The 15,260-nt window shown below is 44.7% G+C and overlaps 10 non-coding genes and 1 pseudogene across 10 annotated transcripts; 10 read left to right on the forward strand and 1 right to left on the reverse strand.

The window, feature by feature from the left end:
• LOC130222698 (zinc finger protein 850-like) overlaps positions 1 to 15,260 on the reverse strand; it is a 100,977-nt pseudogene that overhangs the window by 16,398 nt on the left and 69,319 nt on the right.
• trnas-cga (transfer RNA serine (anticodon CGA)) lies at positions 5,726 to 5,807 on the forward strand. Its single transcript has one exon. It is a non-coding gene; the product is annotated as a tRNA-Ser (tRNA).
• trnas-aga (transfer RNA serine (anticodon AGA)) lies at positions 7,544 to 7,625 on the forward strand. Its single transcript has one exon. It is a non-coding gene; the product is annotated as a tRNA-Ser (tRNA).
• Positions 8,090 to 8,171, forward strand: trnas-uga (transfer RNA serine (anticodon UGA)). Its single transcript has one exon. It is a non-coding gene; the product is annotated as a tRNA-Ser (tRNA).
• On the forward strand, positions 8,773 to 8,845 carry trnak-uuu (transfer RNA lysine (anticodon UUU)). Its single transcript has one exon. It is a non-coding gene; the product is annotated as a tRNA-Lys (tRNA).
• Positions 9,784 to 9,855, forward strand: trnah-gug (transfer RNA histidin (anticodon GUG)). Its single transcript has one exon. It is a non-coding gene; the product is annotated as a tRNA-His (tRNA).
• On the forward strand, positions 9,984 to 10,065 carry trnas-uga (transfer RNA serine (anticodon UGA)). Its single transcript has one exon. It is a non-coding gene; the product is annotated as a tRNA-Ser (tRNA).
• Positions 10,310 to 10,391, forward strand: trnas-aga (transfer RNA serine (anticodon AGA)). The gene has a single exon. It is a non-coding gene; the product is annotated as a tRNA-Ser (tRNA).
• On the forward strand, positions 10,740 to 10,821 carry trnas-cga (transfer RNA serine (anticodon CGA)). The gene has a single exon. It is a non-coding gene; the product is annotated as a tRNA-Ser (tRNA).
• Positions 13,972 to 14,045, forward strand: trnai-aau (transfer RNA isoleucine (anticodon AAU)). Its single transcript has one exon. It is a non-coding gene; the product is annotated as a tRNA-Ile (tRNA).
• On the forward strand, positions 14,134 to 14,214 carry trnaf-gaa (transfer RNA phenylalanine (anticodon GAA)). Its single transcript has one exon. It is a non-coding gene; the product is annotated as a tRNA-Phe (tRNA).

The following is a 15,260-nucleotide window of genomic DNA, read 5'->3' on the forward strand; positions in this document are numbered from 1 at the left end:
ACTAAGCATTCTACAGTATGGCTATATTTTACAAGCAAGGATTCTGACACATCAACATGCAGCAGATGTTTTACAAAAGTTGCGTGTAAGAGGGAAAGCACGTCAAACTTATGAAATGTAAGAGCTCATGGATCTACTTAAAGTTGACGAATGGACTGTCTTTGACAGTTTGTGATATTATCTGGCACTTTCAGTGAGTACGTTTACATGGACACCAATACTCTGATTTTAATATGATTAAGACAGTACTCTGATCAAGAGTCTACCACGCAGGACCGCTGCTGGCCAAAATGGTGCCCTAAGCAGAATTTTGCAGTGGTGCCCCCACCAAAACCACAAAAAAAAAAAAAAACACATACACAAAAATATGCATTGAAACATGTATTTATTTATGTGTATTATTTATATATGTATATATGTATGTATACATATATATATATATATATATATGATAAAATGTTTGGAATGGAGTTTTCCTTATTTTAACCATTTACAAAAGGTCATCAATGAAACAAAAATTATACTTAAACATTAAAAAAAATTTTTACATTATAAGATAATGCTTAACATAAATAAACAGACATGTCTTCTGCAAGAGTCTTCCTTATTTTCAACTATTTACAAAATCTCATTAATAAAACAAAAAAATATTCTTAAAACTAAATAAAATCTTTACATTAAAGGATAATGCTTTACATAAGAAATAAACAGACATTTCTTCTGCAGGAGTTTACCTTATTTTCAACCGATTACAAAAGGACAGCCCTGCTTTTTCTGGCTGCAAAGTCATCAATTAGCTCATCATATGATAATGATTTTGCTAATTCAGAGTTGATGCTTATTATTGCCAGTCCACTCAAGCGCTCTTGTGCCATAGAGGAGCGCAAGTATGTTTTGATGAGCTTCATCTTAGAAAAACTTCGCTCAGCAGAGGCAACTGTCACGGGAAGTGTTACAGCGATGCGCAAAGCAATCCAAAGGTTTGGGTACAACTCTTGCAAGTGGCTGTCGTGAAGAAATGATAGCATCTCCAGAGCTGTTGTAAGTGGTGGCAACTTTGGGAGGTTTATGATTTCTTGAGCCAGCTCTTGACCATCAATATCAGAACCTGCATCCCCCAGTGTCAGAGTTTTTTCTAACTCAGTGCAGTGTTTCTGTAATGTTTCTTTTGACATTCCTTGAACTTGGCTGAAATCAAGGAGCACTCCAAATCTTGCTTTGACCTGAGTGAAAATTTCAAATCTCTCTTGAAGTGATGCCAAAGCAGAGTCAACAATGCTGTAAAAAAACGTTACCTCAAGCTTTTTGAGGGCATCACTGATGGGCTCATCTGCAGTCTCGTAGGCAAAATGTCTTTTCGTGCTTATCAGCCGCTTCTCTTTAAGCTCAGGCTCTATGTTTAGGGTCTCACAGAGTTCCTTTGCAATTGACTGAGCATCTGCAAAACCAGACTGTCTGTATTTTGAAAGAGAATCTTTTGCACTTTCAATGAGTCGAACAGCAACATCCATTTGCATTGATTTAGACTGCAGCATCTTGTTCACCTGGTTAATATGTGTTAGGATATCAAACCATACAATTGTGCATATCAAAAACCTGAATGAAGCCACTTCTTCTGCCAGGGCCTGAGCCTCTACTTTGGCAACAGGATCATTCATGGTTTGCCGTACTTCAATGAGAGCATCTCTGATCTCCTTCACTTGGTATCTGACAGCTGTAATGCTTTGCAGCCTGCTTTCCCACCTTACGTCACTCCAGGACTTCAATGTGAGATGGACATGCTTTAACAAGATGCTCCATCACTGTGTAGATCCTGAAAAATATGTGAAGAGTTTCTGGACATAACCAAAGTATCCAACAGCATCCTTTGATGCCTTCGCTGCATCTGCTATCACAAGATTCATTGAATGTGCTCCGCAAGGTACAAACAAAGCTCTTGGGTTTTTCTTTAATAGCCTGGCTTGCACACCTTGACTTTTCCCTGGGCCTGTCCCCTGCAATTTTCAAAAGGAATCTGAAGTTCCTGAAGCCTGTCAAATATCACATTTTACAGATTCAACCCAGTGGTTTCCAAGACATCCATATAGCCTAAAAAGTATTCATTAATCTCTGGCTTTGGGTCTAAAGTCACAGAACGCAATATTACTGACATTTGTTCTTTGTGACTTGCATCTGGTGTGCAGTCAAGAATAATGGAGTAGTATTTTGCCAGGTTAATATTGGAAACAATGGTCTTCAGTATTTTGTTGCTTATAAGTTCGATCAGCTCATTTTGGGTTTGCTGTCCAAGATAATGTGTGCGTGTGCTTTTGTCCTTGATTCTTGACAAATGATTTTCCATCACAGGATCAAATAGCGCAAGAAGCTTGACCTCCTTGAGAAAATTCCCATTATTTGAATCATAAAGATGTCCTGAAGAGCCCCTAAAAGCAAGATTTCGTGATGCCAGAGATATTGTGATGCTGACTAACCGTGTGAGGACATCTCGCCATCTTTTCTTCTCTGCCTCTAAAAGAGTCAGTTCTTAATGATCTATTGTCTTCTTATTCTTTAAGCGGATCTCAAGTTCCCTCCATTTCAGCATGGATTATGTGTGGTCTATGCTATTGTCATGATTCCTTAAGAGTCTCGCTGAGGTTGGACCAGTCACTGAAACCCTCCCTTGACAGGTTTGTGTCTTTTGAACTGAAGAGTTTACAGGCAAAGCAAAAAACACAGTTTCTGTTCTTTGAATACATGAGCCAGCTTCTTAAAAACTTTTCTCCATTTGAGAGTACACGGTAGAATTGCATACGATTAAATCCTCGTCCATCATTGTCTTTTGGGAAAGAAAAATCTGAATCTACTTTATATGGTCCTCTCTTTACAATTTCAAGACGATCCAAATCTGTAAGATGAGATGGCCAGAGAGAAGGATCAGCTGGAAGAGCACTTGTAGGAGACACCACATTAGTTTCAACTTCTTTATGCACTGGTGATCTCCCTGTGTTCACAGAACTTCTGCCGGAGTGTAGACTGACAGTTGTGGCCACTGCACCTGTACCTGCATAGCTGGTGGAAGGACAGTCACCAGTGCTGCATCCTGGTTCTGCATCTGTGCAACTACTGGATACCTCTGGGTTAGTGTTGGATGATGCCACCTCGTCATCTTTTGTGACATATTTTAGCATTGAACCTGCATGTACAATGCAGAAGTATTAGTAATAAAAAACAATAAAAAAACACACTTTCAAGGCATTGGGCTTGTCGAGCACTCTTCATAATGTTCCTTAACTACAAAAAATTTTTAATTTAACTTGCACTTTAATCTATGAAAAAAAAACACTTTCAGTGTCAGTATAAATCCAAGACATTTATCAGTTTTTCTAAGAAGGAATGAGTGATTTTGAGTTATACAGTCAGAAATGTGAGATAAAAAGTCACAACTCATAGTTATAAAGTCACAATTATAATATTAGATAATATATTAGATATATAATTATTATTATAATAATCTATTTAATAATAGATTATATATATTAGACTTTATATCTCACAATTCTGAGAAATAAAGTCGCAATTGCATGATATAAAATCAGAATTGAGGGTTTTAAAGATGTTTGAGTGTGTTATGGAGACTAATTCTTTTTAACTAAGGCATTTGGTCTAAAAGGAATTATAAAGCACTAAACAGACCATCTGAAACTAAGCTGTAGGTTGTGTGATTCCTTCAAAAGGCTAAAATTAATTCTATATTATTTATCCATTATTCATTCATTCTTTTTCTTTTCAGTTCAGTCCCTTTATTAATCTGGTGTCAAACCAACACTGGAAAATATTTATCCATTATGTGTAACAATATGATATACATTTTGTTGATGTGAATTTTCCTGAATTCAGCTGCTATAATCATTTCATGTTGTAAGGGTGCCCTCATGGGGTGTACAAGGGAACTGCAGACATATGTATTGTACATAGAAATATGTCTATGGTATCATAGATGACGCAACACAGTGGTTGCTATGATACATGATGCACACTGTGGATTCTTAACAGGAAAAAACTCTCAGAATTCTGACTTTTTATATTAAACAATTGCAACATTATATATCAGAATTGCATGACAGAATCTAAATTCTGACTTTATGACTCGGAATTGTGAATTTATATCTCAGAATTTGAGTTTTAGAATTTTTAGTTTTTCTCATGCAATTCTATGAAAAAAGGTTGTAATGAATGAATGAATAATGGATAAATAATATAGAATTAATTTTATCCTTTTGAAGGAATCACACAACCTACAGCTTAGTTTCAGATGGTCTGTTTAGTGCTTTATAATTCCCAATGCATTAGTTAAAAAGAATTATAGTCTCCATAACCCACTCAAACATCTTTTTTTCTCTTTTTTATTCAAAGTTGGGAACTGGCTTCTATAGAAAACGGCTTGGTTTATTGTGGAAAAAAAGTATTTTAACAAAAAAAAAAAATGTATGTCTTACCATAGCTCAAAAACAATGAATGGCAGCAAAGCACGAAATTAATTCACATAAACTGAGTTTACACTGCGAATCAGGCAGATTGGTTGGAGTTGAGGCGATGTTTAGGGTTAATTAATTCGCCTCGCTAATGTAATGTTACTTCAAATAAAATATGATTTTCAGATTCACAGACAACTGAACATACCTGAAAGGGATGCACGGGATTCATCTTGTGCTTTTTTTCTTTTTCTCTTCTCAGCCCCAGACTGTTGTTGTCTTTTCCCGAGCATTGTATTGCATTAATCTATCTGCTAGCAGCCGCAAAGGTGCGAACACAGGTGGACCGGGCCGCGTGAATGCGCGTACGCGCGCGTGAACGCAAAAAATGTCTTGACACGTGTCACGTTTTTTTGCGTTCATCATAAAATGCATTTAAAAATATAAATGTATTATTTTTTATGTATATTAATTCTTTTGTTAATATTAATATACAAGGAAGAGATTTTTTTTTTGAGCACCGGAGATGGTGCCCCCCTTCGGAGGTGAGGCCCTACGCAGCCTGCGTACTCTGCGTATAGGGAGCGGCGGTACTAGGCAAAATGGCCCAGTGGCCTAATGGATAAGGCATCAACCTCCGGGGCTTGGGATTGTTGGTTCAAGTCCCATCTGGGTTGTCTTTGAAGGTCTCACTTCAATTTGGGAGCAATGTTTGGTGGATGAAACACAGTAGCTGTGAAAACCTTCTTGAGATGAACCTAAAAGGTTCTGCTAAGCTATGGCAAGGGGCTTTCAGAGGGCCAACTCCGCAAACAGGTGCCCAGATAGCTCAGTCGGTAGAGCAACTTTTAATCTAGGATGGACTAGATGGACTAGAAATCCATTGGGGTTTCCCCGCGCAGGTTCGAATCCTGCTGAGTATGTTATTTTGCATGTCCACTTATGTTGTTGTTCTCTTTTCTTTCAAGCCTCCTATACGTAATTGCAATCCTCCTCTGCATCTCACAAACAAGCCCCAGTCCCTTAGTGACCAGGCAGCTGTGGGTGAGCGACAGTGGTTTGCCGCGACCGTACAGTGATCCGTACTCTGTGTTGTGGCCAGAGAAATCCCAGTTTGAATCCCAGTCACAGCAGCGCGTACCAGTTAACGGAAAGCCATGCTGGGCTGAGTTTTCGTCACCTCAGGCCATGGCTGGATTTCTCACCCCAACCTCTGCTGTATCTAGTGTTGCCCACATCCGGCCAACAGAGCAAACGAGTCATGGCCAGGTGTAGTCGTGGCTGAGAGGTTAAGGCGATGGACTCGAAATCCATTGGGGTTTCCCTGCGCAGGTTCGAATCCTGCCGACTATGTCAGTTGGTATTTCCACAAAGTCCACTTGCTGTTTTTGCTCATTGCCCCCTAACGGAAAAGCCGTCCTCCTCTGAATCTCGCAAACAAACCAGTGTCCCTTAGTGTCCAGGCAGCTGCAGAGCTTATCGGTGAGCAAGCGGTGTGCCGTGATCGTATAGTGATCAGTACTCTGCGTTGTGGCCGCAGCAACCCCGGTTTGAATCCGGGTCACGGCAGCGTGTTCCTGTAAACTGCGAGCAATGCTTGTGCCGCTTTTTACAACCTCAGGCCATTTATGCCCCAACTGTGCTGCGTTCAATGTTGCCCAAATTCAGCAGAAAAAGTCAAAGGGCTGCCACCATGCGTAGTCGTGGCCGAGAGGTTAAGGCGATGGAATTGAAATCCATTGGGGTCTCCCCGAGCAGGTTCGAACCCTGCTTGCTCAGGAACAGGCAGCTGTTTTTGCTTTTTCTCTCTGTGAGAGGAACTGTGGCTTTTGCGACGTTTGGTTGTGGGCCTGCGTATGTAATCCCATATTGAATAATTCAAGTCCAGCGACTAGTCGCAATTTAGCTTTTTTTGTAGTCCCTACACTCTGATGTTGCCTAGAGAAACGTTCAATAAATCGACAGCAACATCTTGTACGGCTCATCAAGATTGGGATTTGATAGTTTTTTTTCCAAGTCGCCCAGTCCTTTTTGGCTGTCCCTTTGTGGCACATTTTCCCCACTCCATCTGCTTCTGGAGAGTTGCTTTATGCACAGCTCTTTTCAAGACTGATGCTAGCACAGTTCCAAAAGGCCCAGGCGAAATGTGCTTTTGGCCATGCTTTTGGACCATGGCTTTGGTAACACCTAATGACTTCAAGGTCTTTCATGGTGCAGCTGGTGCATGGTTGCGGGCCTGCGTGTTTAATCCCATATTAAATAATTCAAGTCCAGCGACTAGTCGCAATTTAGCTTTTGTTGCCTAGAGAAACGTTCAATAAATCGACAGCAACATCTTGTACGGCTCATCAAGATTGGGATTTGATAGTTTTTTTCCAAGTCGCCCAGTCCTTTTTGGCTGTCCCTTTGTGGCACATTTTCCCCACTCCATCTGCTTCTGGAGAGTTGCTTTATGCACAGCTCTTTTCAAGACTGATGCTAGCACAGTTCCAAAAGGCCCAGGCGAAATGTGCTTTTGGACCATGGCTTTGGTAACACCTAATGACTTCAATGTCTTTCACGGTGCAGCTCAGCAGTGGCATGGCACAGCTCTGAAACGCCGTTTCCTGGAGGACGACTGCATCTGTTTTTTTTAAGAGGACGCAGGTCTGTGCTGTGATGAGAAAGTGTTGTCGGGGGGCAAGGGGCTTGCAGAGGGCCAACTCCGCAAATAGGAGCTTCCACAGACAGGAGCCCGGATAGCTCAGTCGGTAGAGCATCAGACTTTTAATCTGAGGGTCCAGGGTTCAAGTCCATGTTCGGGCGAAGGCCTGTCTGTTTGTCAGAGACCTCGTTGTTATTTTCATATCACTTGGTGGCTGTCCATTGTGGTGTGGCCTGCGAGAGCACGTTGCTCTGAATTCAGATCATCAGCTTGTGTGGAAAGAGTGCCCATGAAGTTAGCTGAGTGTGTTAGATTAGAGAGCTATGCTGTCCCTGCTTCCCAGAGATTGTACGGAAAAGTTGCACAAGAGCTAGTGCACCTTCCTCTACCCCTGTTGACCCTGTGCTTGGTTGCCACCTCAGCAGGAGAGAGCAAGCAGACGTCTGTAGTCGTGGCCGAGTGGTTAAGGCGATGGACTAGAAATCCATTGGGGTTTCCCCGCGCAGGTTTGAATCCTGCCGACTACGTTGTTTTGCACGTCCACTTATGTTGTTGTTCTCTTTTCTTTCAAGCCTCCTATACGTAATTGCAATCCTTCTCTGCATCTCACAAACAAGCCCCTGTCACTTAGTGACCAGGCAGCTGTGGGTGAGCGACAGTGGTTTGCCGCGACCGTACAGTGATCCGTACTCTGTGTTGTGGCCAGAGATATCCCAGTTTGAATCCCGGTCACAAACCAGTGTCCCTTAGTGTCCAGGCAGCTGCAGAGCTTATCGGTGAGCGAGTGGTCTGCCGTGATCGTATAGTGGTCAGTACTCTGCGTTGTGGCCGCAGCAACCCCAGTTCGAATCCGGGTCACGGCAGCGTGCTCCTGTTAACTGCGAGCAATGCTTGTGCCGCTTTTTACAACCTCAGGCCATTTATGCCCCAACTGTGCTGCGTTCAATTTTGCCCACATTCAGCAGAAAAAGTCAACGGGCTGCCGCCATGCGTAGTCGTGGCCGAGAGGTTAAGGTGATGGACTTGAAATCGATTGGGGTCTCCCCGCGCAGGTTCGAACCCTGCTGACTACGGAACAGCCAGCTGCTTTTGCTTTTTCTCTCTGTGAGAGGAACTGTGGCTTTTGCGACGTTTGGTTGCGGGCCTGCGTGTTTAATCCCATATTAAATAATTCAAGTCCAGCGACTAGTCGCAATTTAGCTTTTTTTGTAGTCCCTACACTCTGATGTTGCCTAGAGAAACGTTCAATAAATCGACAGCAACATCTTGTACGGCTCATCAAAATTGGGATTTGATAGTTTTTTTTCCAAGTCGCCCAGTCCTTTTTGGCTGTCCCTTTGTGGCACATTTTTCCCACTCCATCTGCTTCTGGAGAGTTGCTTTATGCACAGCTCTTTTCAAGACTGATGCTAGCACAGTTCCAAAAGGCCCAGGCGAAATGTGCTTTTGGCCATGCTTTTGGACCATGGCTTTGGTAACACCTAATGACTTCAATGTCTTTCACGGTGCAGCTCAGCAGTGGCATGGCACAGCTCTGAAACGCCATTTCCTGGAGGACGACTGCATCTGTTTTTTTAAGAGGACGCAGGTCTGTGCTGTGATGAGAAAGTGTTGTCGGGGGGCAAGGGGCTTGCAGAGGGCCAACTCCGCAAATAGGATCTTCCACAGACAGGAGCCCGGATAGCTCAGTCGGTAGAGCATCAGACTTTTAATCTGAGGGTCCAGGGTTCAAGTCCCTGTTCGGGCGAAGGCCTGTCTGTTTTTCAGAGACCTCGTTGTTATTTTCATATCACTTGGTGGCTGTCCATTGTGGTGTGGCCTGCGAGAGCACGTTGCTCTGAATTCAGATCATCAGCTTGTGTGGAAAGAGTGCCCATGAAGTTAGCTGAGTGTGTTAGATTAGGGAGCTATGCTGTCCCTGCTTCCCAGAGATACGGAAAAGTTGTACAAGAGCTAGTGCACCTTCCTCCACCCCTGTTGACCCTGTGCTTGGTTGCCACCTCAGCAGGAGAGAGAAAGCAGACGTCTGTAGTCGTGGCCGAGTGGTTAAGGCGATGGACTAGAAATCCATTGGGGTTTCCACCGCGCAGGTTCGAATCCTGCTGACTATGTTGTTTTGCACGTCCACTTATGTTGTTGTTCTCTTTTCTTTCAAACCTCCTATACGTAATTGCAATCCTCCTCTGCATCTCACAAACAAGCCCCTGTCACTTAGAGACCAGGCAGCTGTGGGTGAGCGACAGTGTTTTGCCGCGACTGTACAGTGATCCGTACTCTGTGTTATGGCCAGAGAAATCCCAGTTTGAATCCCGGTCACAGCAGCGCGTACCTGTTAACAGAAAGCTATGTTGGGCTGAGTTTTCGTCACCTCAGGCCATGGCTGGATTTCTCACCCCAACCTCTGCTGTATCTAGTGTTGCCCACATCCGGCCAACAGAGCAGACAAGTCAAGGCCAGGTGTAGTCGTGGCCGAGAGGTTAAGGGGATCGACTCGAAATCCATTGGGGTGTCCCCGCGCAGGTTCGAACCCTGCCAACCACGTCGGTTGGTATTTCCACAAAGTCCACTTGCTTATTTTGCTCATTGCCCCCTAACGGAAATGCCGTCCTCCTATGAATCTTGCAAACAAACCAGTGTCCCTTAGTGTCCAGGTAGCTGCAGAGCTTATCGGTGAGCGAGCGGTGTGCCGTGATCGTATAGTGGTCAGTACTCTGCGTTGTGGCTGCAGCAACCCCGGTTCGAATCCGGGTCACGGCAGCGTGTTCCTGTTAACTGCGAGCAATGCTTGTGCCGCTTTTTACAACCTCAGGCCATTTATGCCCCAACTGTGCTGCGTTCAATGTTGCCCAAATTCAGCAGAAAAAGTCAACGGGCTGCCACCATGCGTAGTCGTGGCTGAGAGGTTAAGGCGATGGACTTGAAATCCATTAGGGTCTCCCAGCGCAGGTTCGAACCCTGCCGACTACGGAACAGCCAGCTGCTTTTGCTTTTTCTCTCTGTGAGAGGAACTGTGGCTTTTGCTCTGAATTCAGATCATCAGCTTGTGTGGAAAGAGTGCCCATGAAGTTAGCTGAGTGTGTTAGAGAGCTATGCTTTCCCTGCTTCCCAGAGATTGTACGGAAACGTTGCACAAGAGCTAGTGCACCTTCCTCTACCCCTGTTGACCCTGTGCTTGGTTGCCACCTCAGCAGGAGAGAGCAAGCAGACGTCTGTAGTCGTGGCCGAGTGGTTAAGGCGATGGACTAGAAATCCATTGGGGTTTCCCCGCGCAGGTTCGAATCCTGCCGACTACGTTGTTTTGCACGTCCACTTATGTTGTTGTTCTCTTTTCTTTCAAGCCTCCTATACGTAATTGCAATCCTTCTCTGCATCTCACAAACAAGCCCCTGTCACTTAGTGACCAGGCAGCTGTGGGTGAGCGACAGTGGTTTGCCGCGACTGTACAGTGATCTGTACTCTGTGTTGTAGCCAGAGAAATCCCAGTTTGAATCCCGGTCACAGCAGTGCGTACCTGTTAACGGAAAGCCATGCTGGGCTGAGTTTTTGTCACCTCAGGCCATGGCTGGATTTCTCACCCCAACCTCTGCTGTATCTAGTGTTGCCCACATCCGGCCAACAGAGCAGACGAGTCAAGGCCAGGTGTAGTCGTGGCCGAGAGGTTAAGGGGATGGACTCGAAATCCATTGTGGTCTCCCCACGCAGGTTCGAACCCTGCCGACTACGTCGGTTGGTATTTCCACAAAGTCGACTTGCTTATTTTGCTCATTGCCCCCTAACGGAAATGCCTTCCTCTTCTGAATCTTGCAAACAAACCAGTGTCCCTTAGTGTCCAGGTAGCTGCAGAGCTTATCGGTGAGCGAGCGGTGTGACGCAGGTCTGTGCTGTGATGAGAAAGTGTTGTCAGCCGGTAAGGATATAACTGCCTGAATGTAGATTGTACCGGTTTTTAACCAGTTTTGATAAAGACGACTGAGACTACACTCAGCCTCGGATAAGAAACAGATTATACTTTAAGTGTGTGTGTTCTATTTGATTGTGGATCCGTTTCACAGATCTGGAGTCAGCTCTAAACAGTCTAGTGGATGTCTGACATTTATGCTTGAGATACTGTTCAGAATTGTATGCACGCACCCCACGTGGAAATTCCAACTGGAATTCTCAATGGAATCCTATAAAGAAATCCAATTGGAATCCTTTATCCTTTCCTTGGAAAGGTTCCAAAATATTTTAGAAATTCCAATAGGATTTCTGTATAGGATTCCATTTAGAATTCCTATTTGTTTTTGGAACCTTAAAACCTAAAGGAATCCAACAGATTGTCTAATACGACTTATATGACAAGTATATGGGATTTTAATGGAATCCTAAATGTACACTTTTCTTTTGTATCTGTGACTGTCTTATGAAAAGTCACCTTGACACCTTAATTTTTGTGCAATCTATATTAGAGAACAGCATTAGTGCACAAACCTCTGAAAATATTGATTTAAAAAGGGCAACAAAATTATGTCCTGTTGTTTCAACATTGTTCAATTTGAATTCAGTTTTCATTATATGAGCAGATAAAAAATATTCACACACAAAGTTCTAAAAAATTACACAAAATTGTGGTGTCTTTTTGTCATTTTGCACTTAATCAGCGCATTTTTGGGAGATGGGCTTCCTTATTTGGCTGGCTTCAACATTCTATTAATTTTTGATGTAAACTGTCAGAGAAAAAAAAAAGAAACATATTTAGACCCAAACCACATCTGAGAGCAAAAGACCACATAGCAACACCTTAGCAACCACCTAGCAACACCTTAGCAACCGCATAGCAACCACTTAGCAACACCTTAGCAACCGCCTAGCAACCACCTAGCAACACCTTAGCAACCGCCTAGCAACCACCTAGCAACCACTTAGCAACACCTTAGCAACCACCTAGCAACACCTTAGCAACCGCATAGCAACCACCTAGCAACCACTTAGCAACACCTTAGCAACCGCCTAGCAACCACCTAGCAACCACCTAGCAACACCTTAGCAACTGCATAGCAACCACTTAGCAACACCTTAGCAACCGCCTAGCAACCACCTAGCAACACCTTAGCAACCGCCTAGCAACCGCCTAGCAACACCTTAGCAACCACATAGCAACACCTTAGCAACCGCCTAGAAACACCTTAGCAACCGCCTAGCAACCACTTAGCAACACCTTAGCAACCGCATAGCAACACCTTAGCAACCGCATAGCAACCACCTAGCAACACCTTAGCAACCGCCTAGCAACCACATAGCAACACCTTAGCAACCACATAGCAACCACATAGCAACACCTTATCAACCACCTAGCAACCACCTAGCAACACCTTAGCAACCACCTAGCAACATCTTAGCAACCGCCTAGCAACCACCTAGCAACACCTTAGCAACCGCCTAGCAACCATCTAGCAACACCTTAGCAACCGCGTAGCAACCACCTAGCAACACCTTAGCAACCGCCTAGCAACCACATAGCAACACCTTAGCAACCACATAGCAACACCTTAGCAACCACATAGCAACACCTTAGCAACCGCCTAGCAACCACCTAGCAACACCTTAGCAACCGCCTAGCAACACCTTAGCAACTGCCTAGCAACCACCTAGCAACACCTTAGCAACCGCCTAGTAACACCTTAGCAACCACCTAGCAACACCTTAGCAACCGCCTAGCAACTACTTAGCAACACCTTAGCAACCACATAGCAACACCTTAGCAACCACATAGCAACACCTTAGCAACCGCCTAGCAACCACCTAGCAACACCTTAGCAACCGCCTAGCAACACCTTAGCAACCGCCTAGCAACCACCTAGCAACACCTTAGCAACCGCCTAGTAACACCTTAGCAACCACCTAGCAACACCTTAGCAACCGCCTAGCAACTACTTAGCAACACCTTAGCAACCACATAGCAACACCTAAGCAACCACATAGCAACACCTTAGCAACCGCCTAGCAACCACCTAGCAACCACCTAGCAACACCTTAGCAACCGCCTAGCAACACCTTAGCAACCGCCTAGCAACCACCTAGCAACACCTTAGCAACCACCTAGCAACACCTTAGCAACCCCCTAGCAACACCTTAGCAACCGCCTAGCAACCACCTAGCAACACCTTAGCAACCACCTAGCAACACCTTAGCAACAGCCTAGCAACCACCTAGCAACACCTTAGCAACCACCTAGCAACACCTTAGCAACCCCCTAGCAACACCTTAGCAACCGCCTAGCAACCACCTAGCAACACCTTAGCAACCACCTAGCAACACCTTAGCAACAGCCTAGCAACCACCTAGCAACACCTTAGCAACCGCCTAACAACACCTTAGCAACCACCTAGCAACACCTTAGCAACCACCTAGCAACACCTTAGCAACCGCCTAGCAACTACTTAGCAACACCTTAGCAACCACATAGCAACACCTTAGCAACCACATAGCAACACCTTAGCAACCGCCTAGCAACCACCTAGCAACACCTTAGCAACCGCCTAGCAACCACCTAGCAACACCTTAGCAACCGCCTAGTAACACCTTAGCAACCACCTAGCAACACCTTAGCAACCGCCTAGCAACTACTTAGCAACACCTTAGCAACCACATAGCAACACCTAAGCAACCACATAGCAACACCTTAGCAACCGCCTAGCAACCACCTAGCAACCGCCTAGCAACCACCTAGCAACACCTTAGCAACCACCTAGCAACACCTTAGCAACAGCCTAGCAACCACCTAGCAACACCTTAGCAACCGCCTAGCAACCACCTAGAAACACCTTAGCAACCGCCTAGCAACCACTTAGAATGACACTAACTCTGGGTTTTCCAGCACACTGGTAAGAAAACGGCCGGTTAGCTCAGTTGGTTAGAGCGTGGTGCTAATAACGCCAAGGTCGCGGGTTCGATACCCGTACTGGCCAAATTTTTACTCTCTTATGCCTCAGATGCACTTAAGGGCTCAGCTTGGTCTCACAGACATCCCTGCTGCAGGAAAGCTGTGTCATGGCAGCCGAAATAGCTCAGTTGGGAGAGCGTTAGACTGAAGATCTAAAGTTGGTTCGATCCCTGGTTCGATCCCGGGTTTCGGCAAAGCAATGTTGTTGTTCTGTTTTGGGCACAGGGTCAGTTGAATGAAAGTCACCCAAAAAGCCTAGCCGCTTCACCCTTAAGTCCACCTGCTTCCATTTGACCAAAACGCTATCTTTCTCCCAGGTGGTCACATCGCTTCTGGTGATGATTCCTATGGGCTAATCGACAGCACTCTGCTATATATTTAGTGCTTTGATTTCCCACTGCGGACGCGCCATTGAATAAAAGAAAACTGTGACTTGATAGGGCTTCTGAAGGATTGCAATGATTAGTACTACACAGAACCGGCAAAGCTGACGTAAGGAAATTCGCTCTAAACCCTCCAGGAGCAACCAGCTTTGCAATAAAAGCCAGTGTGAAAGGCATGAAAACACAAGTGGAGAATGCGGGCATCGATCCAGCTACCTCTCTCATGCATGCTAAGCGACCGTTCTACCATTTAAGCTAATTCCCCTTTTCACAGTCAAAATTGAACATTTTAGACGTGGTCGAAAAAGAAAAAATAATATCACATCTGTTCTGTGGTGGCTTCTTTGCCCTGCCTGCCATTTAGTCGTCAAATTGCCTAGAATGGCGTGCTTTTCTTTGAAGGCCCTACCTAGTAATGCTCCAGTAAATGTGTGAGGAGCCCTGCATGCCGAATGACGAGTTACTCAGAAATCAATGCACATTGGCCTTGCCTTGGATGGACCTTCCGCTACTTTCCTGCAAGGCCAGTTTTTTAATTCATCATCTTCATCTCGGGCAGCAGCTCTACACCATCTTGATGTTCCATAATGTAATGGATAGCACTCTGCATCCAGCGATCTAAATTCAAATCTAGATGGGACTTGTTTTTTTTATTGCCAGCACCACACAAAAAAGCTAAAATAGCATTCTATTCCCTTGAAGACCAGAGAATAACAGTTACTATGGGTTTTCTAGGACCCTCAAGTCCAGCTGCTTCACCCTCAAGTCCACCTGCTTCCATTTGACCAAAACGCTATCTTTCTCCCAGGTGGTCACATCGCTTCTGGTGATGATTCCTATGGGCTAATCGACAGCAC

The sequence above is a fragment of the Danio aesculapii genome, chromosome 4 (genome assembly GCF_903798145.1).
Source record: "Danio aesculapii chromosome 4, fDanAes4.1, whole genome shotgun sequence".
NCBI lineage: Eukaryota > Metazoa > Chordata > Actinopteri > Cypriniformes > Danionidae > Danio > Danio aesculapii.